The 17,356-nt window shown below is 35.5% G+C and overlaps 1 protein-coding gene and 1 pseudogene across 5 annotated transcripts in view; both read left to right on the top strand.

The window, feature by feature from the left end:
• Positions 1 to 15,083: 15,083 nt before the first annotated feature.
• Positions 15,084 to 17,356, top strand: part of ZNF366 (zinc finger protein 366) — a 266,082-nt gene continuing 263,809 nt past the window's right edge. For 3 of the 5 annotated variants that reach the window (XM_032474042.1, XM_032474055.1, XM_032474031.1), the window contains exon 1: positions 15,089 to 15,188. The gene's annotated coding sequence lies outside the window, so the exon portion shown is untranslated. Of the gene's footprint in view, positions 15,189 to 17,356 lie in introns of all 5 variants that reach the window. The other 2 variants (XM_032474051.1, XM_032474063.1) reach the window with 2 other exon arrangements.
• LOC102508889 overlaps positions 15,144 to 17,356 on the top strand; it is a 90,086-nt pseudogene continuing 87,873 nt past the window's right edge.

Below are 17,356 nucleotides of genomic sequence, written 5' to 3'. Positions count from 1 at the left end.
GAAATATAAGGAGCGATAAGGTTTCTACACTTGAACTGGTAAAATGGCAATACCAGTATACCAAGATAAGTTATACATAAACAAATATGTATGTGTAACATATATATATATAATGTAATACTAGAGCAACCAATAGAAAAGCAATATAAAGAGATATACTCAAAAACATTATAGATAAATCAACATGGAATTCAAAAAAATGTGCAAGTAACCCACAGGAAGGCAGAAAAAACAAAACACCAAAAAAAAAAAAAAATAAAAGGACAGAAAAGAAGAAATAAAATGACAGCCCTAACATATCAATAATTACATCAAACATAAATGGTTTAAAAATGTATTCTGATTGACTGGATTAAAATCATAATCCAAGTGTATGCTATCTAGTAGAAACTCACTTCAAATATAATGATGTAAGCAGGTTGAAAGTAAAAGAAAATAATAATGATAAGAGCAGAAATCACTGCAACTGAAAATAGAAATACAATAAGGAAAATCAATGAAACAAAAAGCTTCTTGGGGAAAAAAATCAATAAAATTTACAAACCTCTAGCAAGATTTTTGAAAAAGAAAGAAGACAAAAATTATCAGAAACTCAAGAATGAGACAGGGGATATCACTTCTGGCCTGTAGAAAACAAAAAGATGATGAGGGAATATTATGAACAACTCTGCACATATAAATTTGAGAACTTAGATGAAAGATACCAATTCTTTGAAAAGTACTAACTACCATAACTTACCAACATGAAATAGATAATTTGAATAGCCCTATAACTACTTAGAAATTTGAATTCGTAGTTGATAAACTACACCCAAAAGAAATCTCCAGGCCCAGATGGTTTCACTAGAGAGTTAACCAAACATTTAAAGAATTAACACCAATTATATGCAGTCTCTTCCAGAGAAAGAAAAGAGGTGGAAATATTTTTCATTTTGTGTAGCTACTTACCCTGATACCAAAACCAAAGATAATATAAAAAAGAAAACTACAAACCAATATCTCTCATCGACTCAAAATAGACTCAACATAGACTAAAAAATTCTTAACAAAATATTAGCAAATGAAATTTAGCAATACATAAAAAGAATTATATACCATGACCAAGTGGGGTTTATTCTAGGGATGGAAGGCTAATTCAGTGTTCAAAAACCAGTCAACATCATTAGCTATCAGAGACCTGCAAATTAAACTACATGTGATGAGATATCACTACCCATCTATCTGAGTGGCTGAAACCATTCCCGCATCCAAAAAAGTGACAACACAAAGATCTGATGAAGATTCAAAGAAACTGAATCTCTCATACATTGCTGTCGGGAATATAAAATGGTACAGCCCTTCTGGGAAACAGTTGGGCACTTTCTTAAGAAACTAAATGTGTGGCTGCCGAAAGACCCAGCAGTTACACTCTTGAGCATTTATCCCAGAGAAGTGAAAACTTATTTTCATACAAAAGCTGTACATGAATGTTTATAGCAGCTATATTTGTAGTAGCCTCAAGTTGGAAACAACCCAGATGTTCTTCAATAAATGAGTGGTTAAAGAGACTGTGGTACATCCATACCATGGAATACTCCTCGGCAATAAAATGAAACAGACTATTGACACATACAACAACCTGGATGAATCTCCAGAGAATGATGAGTGAAAAAAGCCAACCCATGGTTTCTCCTAGAAAGTCCACTTCCTCTGCTTAATCTCCCTCTAGCCCTCTCTAACCTATAACTTCAACCTTTTCCTTTCCATTGGATCCAAAACTTTTCCAGAGTTAAACTGGATATGACTTTAATATTTGTTAAGGGTTGTGGGGTTCTAAGTTAAGAAACAATGCAAGATTCTGTCAAATTCAAAAGTCTTTTTAGAGTTGGAGGGATAATTCATCTGCATATCTTAAGAGTCAAAGAAACGTAACATCCAATCAAGTGATCACCCATCATAAATGATGCAGACCTCAGTGAATAGACAAGGGCTGCTTACTGAGTAGAGTTTGGGTGCCACAAAAAGCAGTCTGCCAAGTGATGAAGAACCTACTATAAACTACAAATAGTGCCTGGTATGTTCCATCAGTGTTGCTGGAAAGACTAGAGTCAGTGTCTTGGCCTGAAATGTCTAGTCATTATGCAATCTCAAGCAAGCTAAGAATGAAGTATGTTAGTTAAGATTAGAATTGGCTGCAAGTGACAGAACACTGAACATTATTAACAAGGTAGCAATTTATCTCTCATGTAAACATAGGCAGTTCATAGCTGGTCTGAAAGATTCCTAATTATCAGGAGTATAAGCTCCTTTATCATGCTACTTTTTCATCCTTAATATGAACCTCCATTTTCAAGATCCAATTTATATTCCTGGGTTTCAGCTTAGCAATTTACAACCACATCCCAGTCACCGGGAAGGAGAAAAGATATGGAGAAGTCTGTGACTTTCCCTTTAAAAAAGTTGCACACACTACTTTCATTTGTCATTAGCTAGAACTTTGGCACTTGTCATATGACACATACCTAGCTTAGCATCTAGGCCTAACTCCACTTCCAAAGAAAAGTATCTGGTTCCCTCTCACTGTAGTCCAAGGCCTGACTCCCCAAAATTGGATTCTGTCATTCTTCTCAAAACCTCCCAATGGCTTCCAGTAACTCTTAGAATTAATTCCTTATCATAGCTGTAAATCCCTGCATGATCTAGCCCTTGCCTACTTTCTGACCTCATCTCCTTCCTATCCACTGCTTGCTAACTGGGCTCCAGCCATACTGTCCTTCAAACATAATAAACTCATCTCTTTCTTAGGCTCTCTGCACTTGGGGTTTCCTCTGCTACACTGCTGTCCTCTTAGGACTTAACACAATGATCTCTCTTCTTCAGATCTCAAATATCCTGCTAGATATTCCTTAACCACCCTATTAAACGTCTGTCTTCTTACCATGTTTAATTTTACTCATTGCATTTATCAGTATCTAAAATCATATTGTCTATTTGTTTGAAGTTATCCATCGCTTCCTCTGAAATGTGAACTCCATTAGAGTGGGAACTTTGTCTCTTACAAACATATTCTCAGCATTAAGAAGAATGCCAGGCATAAAGTAGGTACTCAATAAATAGTGAATGGATGAATAAATGGATGAATGGATGACTAGCTTGGTGAAACAGTAAGAGAATCGAATACCTTGGTTTTGTTTCCATGTTCACTAAGCAACTTTCTGATTATACCTTCACACATAAATTTGATTACAGAGAAACAAACATTCTAATCATGTTTGGACATGGACTGATACTCTGGTTCTTATGCATGTTTCTCCTCACTTTTTTTTTTTGATGGGAATTTGCTCCTGAAAGGGAGATCTGCTTTTGAGTTTAGGGTCTTTCCAAGTGATCCCTGATCTTGGTGTGCATCTTCTTTTGGAACAGCACTAAGGACCCCCACCCTTGGATCATGGTAACCCTATCAAAACCCTGTCAAAGTAAGGGCCTTGTGTGAGGCCCTGTCTAGGAGGACAGCTCTGCCCCCTTTGTAATATTCCTAGGTTTATTTTTATTTTCAACTTGTAAAAGTTTTTAAGAACACATCTATCAAGAGACACAGATTATGAATTTAACATTTACCCCTCTTCTTTCTGCACCCTCATGATACAACTTTGATTTCCTTAAAAAAAATTTTTTTAAGAAGTAGTGTACAGGGAAGTTAAAGGCAATGCTTTAATGCCAGGCATATCTAGATTCAAATCCTGGCTTTGTCATCTTGGAGATGCCAGTTGACCTTTGAAATCCTTGGTTTCCTCATCTGTATGATGAAAATATTAGTAGTACCCATGTACTAGGGTTGTTGAGAGGATTAAAAGAGACTGTACTTGTAAAGACTGTACTTGTCACAGTGCCTAGCACAAAGTAAGCAATCAATAAATGCCAGCTATTTGGAATGAGGAATAATTTTTACCAGGTGAATTGAAAACAATGCTAATTCTAACATTATTAACAGTATAATAGAGGAAGACAAACTTTTTTTCCTTTAAAAAATGTTTGATATGATAAATGTTTTGAGTGTTGTGTTATACTCTACTAAAGAGGAGTTGGGCACATTGTCTAAGCACAACAAGGCAGAAATAATGGGAAATAATGGCAAAACGTAGTGAGAATGCTACCTAAAAGGATCTCAAATCCAACTCTTTTATGGAGGGGTTGATGGGTGGAAAAGGTTGAGTTAGTCCTCTCCTCTCTTAATATGTCTTAAAGGATATTAATCAAAGTTGAAAAATGAAGTTTTCTTCTATTTCCTGCATTCTGCACCTCAGCCCTGCCACCTAAGTTCTTTTCCTTCTGTTTATTTTTGTCTCTGTCTTTCATTTTGGAGCTTTCCTTAAATGTCTGGTGAGACTTGGCTATCCATTCAGACATATATAAGAGTAAGGCACTGAAAAGCAGATTGTAAGCTCTGTTGTGATGGAGGCATTTGTAGACACGTGGTCATCTCCATAGTGTGGTGGGGCACTTTTGTGTCAACAACTTTTCTGGTGTTTTGATTAGGAGAAATAAGCATGGCTCCTGGTATTCTGGGACCTAGAAGGGGTTATAGGGTTGGAGGTGGAAGGTCTCATTGCTCATTATGCTTAACTCTGATTAGTCTTTTGTTTTCATTTTGGTGCCTCATCCTTGCCCTCTACTGTACCTCAAGTTCTCAAGTCTGGGGCCTCTCTGGTTCAGTTACTATAGAGAATAAACTTCCCATTTTCCTAAGTTGAGACAAGAAAGTAGTTATCTGGCTTTATAGGGTAGGATAGAGTTCCAGTGTTCTTTTCAACCGGTTCTCCTGTTGTCAGAGCTGCTCTGCATCTCTGCCTTTTTCAAGTACCTTCAATTCCTGAGCCCTTCCTGGGCTCTCTATATAGAGAGACTCAGCTTGCTTCAGTTTGGCGTAGGCCCTAGATTTCAGGTTTCTGTGCTCTTTTAAACCGTTTTCCACTTCTTCATCTGCTTTTCATCTCCACAAATTTGTTAACATTCTTTGTCTGCTGCAATGTCTTTCCAGTTGTCTTTATACTTGTGAATTTATACCTTTAAAAAAATTTCCTTTACTGTCATTTTCAGGGGATTTCAGAAAAGAGAAGAGAGAAAAATATGTCTAACACATTAAACCAGAATTTTTGATTCTACTTTTAAAAAGTAGCTGTTAGATGATGTACTGGACATAGTTTCATTTTTAATTTTGAGTAAGAAAGATTGTATTTCAATATATATAATTTTTAGTAGGTTAGCAACTGGGAATTAAGTATTTTAAAAATCAAATTTAAGTTTAGTTCCAGTGGTATCTTAGGAGTCAGCTTTTTTTTTTTTAGCCCTTGGGAAACTACATGAAATTGATCCAAATACATTGCCATGTAATTTTTCATGTTTTGTGTGTCATGAAAATTCGTCACAAAATCAATTTATTAATGGATCATCAGCTTTCATAGAACAAAGCCATTCTCTCCAGAAAGATTTATTTTTTAAACACAGAAAGGTTTATTTTTCACTATAACAGTCATTATAGTAAAATTTACAGATTAAGTATATATGCATATCTTTGAAAATGTATCATCCCTTGAGACAGAAGATGGGAAAGTATTTTTCTGACTTCTAGTTTCAGCACCAGAAATTCTGGGGTCACAATATCCAAGTATCCAAAGCATTCCACCAAACCATGGGGACTTTCTGCTACAAAGATATTTATTCATAAATTTTAAAGCAGTAAAAGGTATCCTTGTGAAGTTTTCCCTTGGGGCTCTGAAGTTACATGTATGCTGGACTGGCTCCTTTCCCCACCCCTTTCTTCTGCATTTTTAGTTCAATTTTCAGCTACATCTCTCAGCTATTACTTTTGTTTTGTCCTTAGTGTTCATTGTTTTTCTTTCTTTAAGAGTCACTAGATTGGCAGTTTGTTAAAAGACCAATTTGTGATTCCGTATGTTATGCTTTTCCTAGCACTCCTGTCAGGGAAGATTTAAAGAATTCTAAAATGAGGGCTGTCTCTTCTCTAGTTGGCCTGAAGTGGAAGTAGTCATTTGGATTTGCTTTGCTTATGCTGGTAATGATTGTACAGTCAGAGAAATGAATTTTAAGGCATGAAAGCTCTGCCTGCGTTTCACAAGGCTGTGTTGCCTATGGGGGTAAACATATCTCATGGTCCCTAAGAACTGAACAGAAGGAAAGCATTCTAATCTTGGAATTGGATTTTTCTGAGGGGATACATATTCACATAAATTAGAAAGAAAAACCATTAGGGAATTTTATTATGAAGAATATGTGAGCTGATAAGACATCTAAAAAATCAAAACAAAGGAGTATTTCAGTAATGGTCATGGATAAGCTACTAATTTATATTTCTTAACACCTTTCCCATTTCCTCATTTACCTCTTTTTTTCCTATGCAAGTAATATTTTTGCTCAGATATTTTGTGTTTTGTGTTCCTCAGAAGTATGTTCCAATACTATGTGGAGTGCATACTTATATTGTTACAATTGGATATAATGCTGGAATTTGGATTGTTGAGGAGGCAGGATGCCATCACATTGGTATTTTGATGATTTACTGTGATTCCATTGTAACTTTTTTTTGGTTCAGAGGATTATTTCTTATAAAACATCACACATTTTTTTCCCTCTCACCTCAAGATCTGAGTAGATGAAATTAAGGCCCATGTTACAGGTACAAGAGAAATACATATATATTATATATTATATATATAAATTTTAATGATCTGTGTCTATAGAATTTTATTTTACAGAAAACTGTAGTACTCTGTGCAACAAAATCTAAAGTAAGAATGGCTCAGAAGTGAAAGAAACAAGGTGAAAATATCTCACACAGGTCACGCAGGTCCATTTTAGTTGGAGAAAGTACATCTTTTACTAGGTAAGCTAATGGAAATCTTTCAGTATAAAAGAAAGGAGTAATATGAGCAGATGACTCAAGGCAGTATTATAGAAATCATAGAGATGGACAAGGCTGTGAAAGAAGTAATCATCCCTGGCAGGGAGATTATCTAAAGATGAGAGAGTTCTATTTATTTGGATAGTTGTGTTACTTTAGATTTGGGGGTTGGGGAAGAAGGCAACCAAACCAGATTTTAACCACCTAAGGCAAAAAGAACTCATTGAATGTATACTGGAGTATTTCCCAAAGAAGAGTTGAGCAACCTACAGCTTATCTATGCACCAGCAATGTCAGACTCTCTACTCACCTCTTATTTCTACAGACATCTTTCACAGGGAAAATACAGCCATCTGGGACACACAAGGTTTATATTTTATGGCTTCAAGCATTAGGGACCGTCTCTCCATCTTTTTTTCCTATGTAAACCTAAATTCCTGGGGGTGGAACTTTTTGGCCTTGACTGAGTGAGGGGCCCACAAGTGATTAACTGTAGTTAATAGGAAGGGGTCACATTGCAATAGGGCTGCCCTGTTGTGGTTGCATTGTAATGAGAAGGGAAAAGAGAGAGGGAAGAGCAGTTTCTAGAATAAGCAGAGGAGCCAGTAACAATACCTCAGAGTTTTCCACTGGAGAAGTGTATCTCCAAATCATCTGCTTCATGGGATTTAACTGGAAGAGATGATTTGATGCTTGGGCACAAAAATCTCATCAAACTACCAATGTATTCTGGTAAAACAGCAGTACCTGAAGGTTTACCAAGGTTTATTTTAACAACTTAGATATAAAAAGAGTAGTTTATTAATACTGATTTTATACATTTTCTCTAATAAACTGTTCATCTGGAATTGCAGCTAGAAAACATTGATAAATTGAATGCAGTTCTCTCATTTTATAGAGAAGAAATCCAAAAGGATAAATAACTTGCTCAAAGTCACATGGCAAATTAATGAAAACATTGGGCTGAAATCCAAGTTTTACTTCTTATCTAGTGCTGATATTTTGATCTTATTATTTGCTTAGGAAGAGTTTATATTTTGCTAAAAAAATTTAAGGATGATGGGTTCTTATTTGCACAATCTCTGAGTAAAAGTATGTATAAATCCCCAGTCTCACTGTGTCCAGTGGCAGCAAGTTAACAGTAGGTCAAAACTTAAGCTCAGAAATTGAGAAATATCAGTTCCACACAGTGCTTTCTCCCAAGTGAAAGATCAGTTCTGCCCAGAGGTGACTTGCAAATAGATCTGCAGGGAAAGCCAGGATTTAGGAAGCAGCTTTGGATTCCATCAGCTCTTAAGAGAATTCTATAATGCTAGATCAGGTTATATCAGATTTAATATGGCAATGATGATCTGATCAGTAAGAATTTCAAAGCAGAAATTACCAGTAACGGCCCCATGCATAAGGGACAGTCAATAAACATGTAAACAAATAAACAGGATAATTCTTGATAGGGATAACTGCCATAAAGAGAATAAAATAGGGGATGTGACAAAGAGTGATGGGAGAGTATATAAGATTAGGAAATCATGAAAATTCTCTCTGAATTAACGAGTGATTCAAAGGAAAACTATCAAAATAAAAACTACGTATCAATAACTTCAATATTGAAATCAGTCATATCAATAAAAACCCCAAATGATATTTGATAAAATTCAACATCCAGTCTTAAACACCTTAAAAGTGAGATATAGGGTTGCTCTTTCTTGACATAAAAAAGGAAAAACTAAGAATTTAAACCCAAAAGTTCACTTTATGAATGGTACAGCAAATCTAGCAACATTTCCCTTTAAGAAAAGAGAACAAAACAAAGGTGCTCTTTTTCACTATTATTTTCCAATATAATGCTGGAAATTATTTTTATCACAGTAAGATCTCTAAAAGAAATGAAAACTAAATATTAGGGGAAAAAGGAAACAAAATGTTATTTCAAGAAATAGAAGATACAAATTAAGCCATTCCCACCCTTCAAAAAGCTATTTAAGATATTAAAAGCATTCAGTAAAATGGGAAAATACAAGATAAATCTGTAAACACGTATATCTTTCCTAAATAACCAACTAGAAATAGTAACTAGAAAGAGATCTTATTCATAATGGCAGTAAATTATAAAATATGTGGAAGTTAATTTGAAATGTTCAAGGCACATAAAATAAACTATAAAAAAACTTTAATGAAAGAATTAAAAAAAAACAAATGAATGCAGAGACAGCATGTCTGTGGCTAGCAGAGATATTTCCTAATTAATGTACAGATTTAACATATGCCCGTTAAAAACCAAAGAATACTTTATAGAGCTCAGTAAAATGATTACAAAACTGTTTTGGAAAAACAAATAGACAGAATTATCAAATATTACACTATGCGAAAAAAAAAACAATGAGGAGAAACTATCTTTGCTAGGTACTAGAATTTTAAAGTAAATGAATGGAAATGATATGGCATTAGTTCAAAAATGAAACAAAGGGTAATGAAAAGGAATAGAAAACCTAGTTTGCATATATTTTAAGTTTTATGTATGAACTCAATCTATCCAAATGATGGAGCAAGGAATCATGATTTAAGAATTAGTAAGAAAACCAGATATTTATATGAGGAAAAATCAACTTAGACCTTCACTTCACACTATATTTTTATCCCTTCTGCAAGAAGCTGCCCATCAAGACTTTACTGTTTTTGAAAACTAACATTAAATCATTGAAAAGTTGCCAGCTGTTTTCTTCTTATAAGGGTGGAGTCATCAATTATTTGGAAAAGACTTCCTTTGTTTTGGAAAAATCACCAGAATGGAGCTTTTTAATTACACAAATGTAGAACAAGTACTCAGTTGTGGCTTATGGAGGAAATTGAAGTGTCCTATAAGCTGACAAGTTTGGTTTAGAAGTGTAAATTGGGTTTACTGATCGGCGTATGTACTTTCGGAATCAGAGGGGAGAAATATGTCTTGGTCTGTTTGTGCTGCTAACACAAAATACCAGACAGGGTAGCTTATAAACAATAGAAATTGATTTTTCACAGTTTTGGAGGTTGAAAGTCCGAGATCACCATTCCAACATGGTTTGGTGAGGGCTTTCTTTCCAGTGGACGTCTTTTTGTTAGCAGATGGAGGGATCCCTAAATTAGGAAGCCCACCAAAATGCGGGTTCTTGCCTCTGGCAGTGAAAGAATTCACACAGCAGAGGGATGAAGTAAACAGCCGCTTAGAAGGGGAAATGGAAGGAAAGTGCTTGAGCAGGAAGAAGGGAAGAAAAGCACCTGGTGAGGAAGAGGTGCTTGAGTGGGGAGTCATCAACCAAGATGGGTACAAGTACAAACAGCTTTGGCCCCGGTCGGGCTATGTGGACTTTTATGAGAGTCTTCCACCATCATGTCAACGTTTCAGGTGTGATAGAACCAATCAGATCGAGTTTTTCAGTCCTTGTCTGGTTATTGTCACGGCAGTCATCAACTGTCATGGCGCTGGTGGGTGTGTCATTTAGCATGTTAGTATTTTAAAATGAGTGTATAATGAGGCTCAAGGTCCACTGGAAGTCAAATCCTTCACCATCTTGGACTGAGCAGGTTCTAACCAGTTCTTGTTTCTTTTTTGCAGCTGCCTCCTGAGACTTAGATAAGAGTAATTGGTTTCTAATTGAGGGAGGGGCAGGGGTATGATCCTGGGGGCATTAGCCTTGGTAACAAAAAGGAGCGTTGCTTTTAATTAGAATGCCTGCAATCTAGTACACCCAGCATCCCCCTCAAAAAACCGTCTCCAAAGAGTCTATTCAGCCATGAAGGTTTTATAGGGAAATGACAGAATAATCTCAGTTAATCGTTGAGATAGGTTGTCTGAGTCATCACCATTCCCCAGTGTCTGCAGGCTTGTCCTAATCAACTGCTTGAGCCTGCTCTTCTATGACTCCGGGAAGCCTGGGAGGCTTCAGGTTTTCTATGAACAAGAGGCAGGGGTTGGGGGTGCCCACAGGGTCCTGCTCCCTTTCACTTTCATTGTATCTTCATATTGTGGAAGGGGCTAGGGATATCTCTGAAGCCTCTTTGATAAGGCACTAATTCCATTTATGAAGGCTCCTCCATAATTTAAGCACCTTCCCAAAGCCTCCACCTCCTCATACCATCACATTGGGTATTAAGATTTCAACATATAAATTTTGAGGAGATTCAAACATTCAAACTGTAGCACCATGGAATATGGATTTAGGCTGAACTGTCCTTGTAAAGTATTGTTAATTTTGGAAAAGATAGAATAGAATAGAAAAGAAAAGAAAAGGAAGAAAGAGAAAGATTAGATAGAGTGTATGTGTTTTGTTCAACTAATTGCTTACAAGAGATTGTCATACTGGACTGTGCCAAGAGGTTGTATAGACCTGATCTCTTTATGCTGGAGATAAAAAGTGGGAAAGGGAGTCATTAGGACTGGACTCAGTACACTAATACTTAGATTGGACCATTAGTGCCCTTCATATAGTGTTAGGACAAAATTACTCAGATCTGGGAAATGCACTGCCACATTGGGTGTTCTAACTCCTTCTAGCAGTAGTACACTGAGCTACTGGGTTTTTTTTGTGGGGGAGGGAAGGTAATTAGGCTTGTTTATTTTTTAGAGGAGGTACTCGGGATTGAATCCAGGACCTCATGCATGCTAAGCATACGCACTACCACTTGAGCTATCCCCTCCCCCCGAGCAGTAGTACACTGTATTGTTGTTATTTCATCCCTGAATCTACAGTGTATTTTGTTAATTGTTTTACTTTTGCTATGCCTTGGAGAATTAAAGGAAATCTGTGTCCATGCTAGGAGAGAAACTAGTTGGGTAGAGTAGTATTCTGGAGAAGCTGGTTATCAGATGGCAGGAGTGACCTGCTAGACTCCAATAGTGGTGACAAATGATCAGGAAAACTGATTTATGGAATGTGTAATAGGTCTATGGGAGGGAAATCTACAGGAAGAATGGGTTTCTTACAGCTTATGGATGCAGATTCATGGTTTTTGTACTTTGGCTATTAAAGAAAATGTGACCTTGTTATGTAATCCCACATTTGTGTGGTCTGTGGATTACTGAGGCCAAGTCAGTTGTTCCTTTACTTATTCATCCATCCCACAAATATTTATTGGTTGCCTTTTATGTGCTGGGACTGGGCCAGGCATGTAGATACACTGATGACTAACAGAGTCCTTGCCCTTTAGGAGAAGACTCCTGGAAGTTAAATATTAACAAATCAAATTGTAAGGAGATGCAAAGGGAAATAGGAGAGGAAACAGAGAAATGAAAAAATAATAGATGGATATATGTTACTATGTAAACATTTAAATATCTATAAAATGAAAATCAATAAAGAAAGCTAAAAAATAAAGCAGACTGAGGAAATTACTTGTACTAAATATGCCAAGTGAACTAATGAAATTTTAAGTACACCAGTCTTTAGTGAAAGCTAAAGCCCAACACCAAATCCCTAAAGAACAAAAGGACACTAATAGCATTCCAATAAGAGAAAACTTAAAAATATGCCTTCAGAGGGGAGGGTATAGCTCAGTGGTAGAGTGCACACTTAGCACACATGAGGTCCTGGGTTCAATTCCAGTACCTCCATTAAAAAAAAAAAATTGAAAAGTAAATAAATAAATAAACCTAATTACCGCCCCTCTAAAATACTTTCAGTAGCAATTAAGTAAATTTTCCTAAAACAACAATAAGCTAATATCTCTCACTTAATGAATTTAAAAGTGTGTATCAGAGAAGCATAACAAAAATCATAACATTTGAAAGAGGTTATGGAAAAAGAAGCATTGCCATTGCCATTGTTGTTATAAATTAATTCTTAAATCTTAAATTCTTAATTTAATTCTTAAAAAGTGACTTAGCATTAAATATTGACAGCAGAAAAATATAAATGCCCTTTGACAACTGAAGATTCATCCTAAGACAAAATTTCACTGTTAATAGTAATCACCATCTAGAATGCTTACTTCACACCAGTCACTTTTCTAAGTGCTTGATGTATATTAACTCGTTTAATCTTCATTGCAGTTATATGAAGTAGGTACTTTTATTTTCCCCGTTCTATAGATGAGGAAACTGAGGGACACCAAGTTTAAATAAATTGCTTAAGATTACATGGCCAATGGCAGAGCTGAGATTTGAAGCTCCTGGGACTGTATTTATAATCACTGCATCATGATGTTTCAATGAAAAGGAAAAAGTGCTATATAAAAAGATGCTTGTAGCATCATCATTTATAATGTAAAAAAAAAAAAAATTGGGGCAAAACTACACGTTCCACAAGGGGAATGGTTATATATTCATTCAATAGATTCAACGAGAGTTGTTCAGAACTTTTGTTTTCCCAGGGTGCAATAGTACAGGACACCAATTTCACAAAAGTGTTACTTGTCCTTTTGCAAACCCTTTCTGTGTCCCTATATCTTTGAGCCATTCATAAAGATCAGGAGGCCCTGTCCCGATTGGGCACTTTATTATTTTCTGCTGCAGCAGCTCGTGGCTCCATATATTATGCCATTAAATGGACTGAATGTGGCTGGAATGAAAGTTCTTTAAGCATATAAATTACCATCTTCCCTGGATACTTCAGCTACATTTAATGAACTCATACATTACTTTGACCTCATGCTCTCACCCTTGTTACTTCACCCAAGTAAAGCTGTTTCTTACCATAAATATATTCACTTAGTTATCAACATATTTCTTACCTTAAAGGGCTGTGAAGATCTAAGTAGGGTTTTGTGCTGTAAATGTTAGTAAAAGAGTTTCAAAATATTAAAAGCAATTTTATTTACACAGAAGCAGAAGAAGAAACAAGATAAAGAGAAATTATATATTTTAGCATGTCTTTTCATATTTTTTCCTATTAATTATAAAAATAATACATCCCATTTAATAGATGTCTACCATGTGCCAGTAACTATGCTAAACTCTCTACATAATTTATTGCTTTTAATTCTCTCAACAGCTGTAAAAATAGGTATTATTTATTATCACCACGTCACAGATGAGAACACAGAAGCTCGGAGAAGTTGAGTAACTTGCCCCAGGTCACACAATTCATAAATGGAAGAGGCAGGACTTAATCCCAGATCTGTCTGAATCCAGAAATCAAGCTGTTGATCATACCAATACTATCTTTCCTTCCTCTTCTTTTCCAAAAATAAATTTAGATTTACTTTCTCTAATGTTTAGTTCTATGATGAAGTTCTAACTCTCTGGTTACAAATAGCATTATAACCAGTTGCCTTGGAAATGAAGAGGGTATCATAAATTAAATCTAGAAGTGGCTTACCATTTTGAATATGAAAAAAAATAGTGGATTTATGAAGTTCTGTAAAGAGAGCCTTGCTGTATGATGAAATAAAGAAGAAAAACCGAGTAAGGTAGTGTAAAAGTGGAATAGAGAATACTCCCTCAACAAATGTACATGTATGTTTTACATGTACATTTATATTTACTAAAAGGGACTATTATATACAATAAATGCTAATTCCAGTAGGGAATGAAAATTTGAAATTATCTAAATATAAACTGATTTCTGCAATTGCAGCTCTTCTTCCAGAAGTATCCCTTTTTTCCTTCTTCTGCTGGCTCAACCATATAAAATGCAGCCATACACACAGAAATCTCACTTATACCAAAGACTTTGTCATCTAATTCAAAGGATAGCACCTGTTCTGGAGTGGTCAGTTTTACCATTTTTGATACCATGAGTAACTTCCAATAGTTCTCTTACTTTTCTTCCTTTAGCTTATTTTTTAACTTGAGAATAAAAAGTTCTTACAAATGTAGGCAACGACTGATTATTATGAAGCCATGAAATAAGCAGCCACAGTAATTGATTTTAAGCCTATTCTGTCATATAACTCACTTTGGTAAACACGCTTTTACAACTTAGCCCCTCTGGTCAAGCTCTCACTTCTGAAAGTCAGTCTGTCAGGGACAGACTCCCTCCAACAGCATGTCTCTGAGAGGTACCCAACCAACAGTAGTCTCACTTGAGTAACCACACTTCTACAGATGATGTCAACCCAGTTATACCTCTGAGAGTTCACCGATTTCTGAACTTTGTGCTTCCCTAAGTTCTTACATAGTATAAGACTGGCAATGTGTTCTGCTTGAAAAGACTGTGTCTGACTAGCATCTCTTACTATGACAAGCAATAAATTAGCTTTGTCTTTTTATTTCAGATGTTGAGTGATGGTCTCATTGGACAGTTTTGGAGGTTCCACTGAGATTATTTTGAAGACCCTCATTTGGCAGCATTCCAGGAAACTCTGAGGCCAACAGGTACACTCATAGGACACCTTGTGCCAAAATTCTGTTTACTCTTCAGATATGTTGTCAAGTGAGTCATTTTCAACCATAATCTGATCTCTGACTATTTACATTGAGTTCATGTTGCTGACTTTATTTTGTTATTCTAGGATTTGTAACCAAATATGTCTTTCTTTAGGCCTAGATCTTTGTACAGAGCAATGAGATCTTTTGGTTTAGAGATATAACTTTTGCCAAGTAATTAGACTTAGGTCTTTGTATGAGATCATTAGACCTTTTGTTTCGGAGAGGTATGCCGTTTGAGAAATGGGTTTGGGTTTTTTGGGGGTTTTGTTTGTTTGTTTGTTGCCATTAACCTACTTATTCTCCTGCTGCTTGCCTTGCTTTTGCTGCTGTTTATCTCTATGTACAAAGTCTTGTTTCATGTGTTTTTGCTTTGTCCTGGGTTGTTTTGTTTCTTTTGAATGTGTAAGGGAGTGTTCCATAGGGAACAGGTTGGAGGATAAGCCTGATAAGTTTTTAATTCAATGCAAGCCAGACTTAAGGGCTAATAATTAGAGATCTGTTAGACCAGCAATCAATTTGTAAAAAAAAGAGTTTGCCGTATTTTGTTTATGGTCCCCTATGAAGCCTTCATGAAGGCACCCTCTGTTGTTAATTTGTTCACTTTGTTTTGTCCTTGCTCAAGAGTCAAGGATTGTCAGGTTGTTGATGGTATGGCCCCTTACCAGTCTCTACTTGGTTGGGGAACCCTAATATCCTTCAAAAGCCCACATTGTAGACTGACTTCAGTGGTCTGTCTTTCTTGTGTGTTACGGGTTTATGTATGCCAAAATCTCTTGCTCCTCCTGGAAGAGCTTCTATTTCCTTTAAGAAGCACTGTAATCTAACTTTTGCACTTTTCTTGATAAACAGCCCCCCAAGTTTTTTTGACTTCAAATAATGATGTCAAGTTTAGCATGTCCAAATCTTTAAATTAATATCATTAAGAACTTTAAAAATATTAAAAGACAAAATACCAAATAATCAGTAGTCAACTTCTTTGTCATGCTAAGGCCTCAAAAAAATTTTAATGCAAGACAATCTCTCTCAAACCTTTTGAAACGTGTTCACTTTGCATTTCTCTTTTGTTTTTGACTCAGCTTTATTTGGCTTTCTAAATGAGTTATTCTTTTTTCAGGGTTTTCTCAGGGAAAGAACGTTTATGTTATAAAATTTCTAGACCAGAAGGTTGAATTAAAATTCTTATATAGAGCCAAGTTAAGGGACATAATTAAGGATTTTCCTAAACTTTGGAATACAGGCAGATATTTGGTACAGAATTTAATATTTTGTTACACAGTTAATTTCCTCTATTACATATTTGTACCAAATAATTTATCTAATGCTTAGCATCTCACATAGGGAAGATGCTTAATAAGCAGAAAGATAGAAAAGATTTAAATCACCCAGTTATATAAACAAAAGAATTTGTATTAAGAGAGCAATAAAAATGAAAAATTGACTACAGTTAGACAACTTTAGAAATAATTATTTAAAGGGAAAAAAATTGAAAAAAGGTTCAAATTGTAAACAAAACAAAAATGAAAAATATACTTCAGGAAATATTCTAGAAGCTGGAGTAAACCCACAATTAGAGAGATGTATCTTCTCTTGTCATAAATGGGATCAAATCTGAAATAAGGAGTTTAATAATAAAAAAGAAAGTAAAATATAAAATTCCAATGTAGGAAATATTGCCGGAGCCTTAGGAAGTAAATAAGCTGAAACTCAGTAATGTTTGGCTCACTAGTTAAAAAATAACTAAAAAGTCTTTGTTCTCTAAAAATTGGGAGCCTGTGGATAGGAAAACCTGTAGATATTGCAAATACAATGGTAATTGAAAGAATTAATGTTCCATATGGGCTAAGACATAGAAGGACAATTATCCAACATGTGTCCATTGTTGCTGCTCCAGGGCGACATTAAACCCAGCACTTCCCTTTCCTTCTTCTAAACTCTCAAAAGGACTAATACAGCTTTTTTGTTGCTATGGAGCTATCATGTTTACCCTTAATCTCCTTACTATAGAACACCAGATCCCTAAGAACAAAATCTTAAAGATGTTTGAAAACTAAGAAAGACTTTCAATACAAAAAAAAAAAGAGAAAAATTTTAACTTAAAGTAAAAATGACTGTGC

Source organism: Camelus ferus, chromosome 3 (assembly GCF_009834535.1).
Source record: "Camelus ferus isolate YT-003-E chromosome 3, BCGSAC_Cfer_1.0, whole genome shotgun sequence".
In the NCBI taxonomy this organism is placed as follows: domain Eukaryota; kingdom Metazoa; phylum Chordata; class Mammalia; order Artiodactyla; family Camelidae; genus Camelus; species Camelus ferus.
The sequence above is the reverse complement of the archived record's forward strand: the minus strand, read 5'-3'. Positions and strand labels throughout refer to the sequence as shown.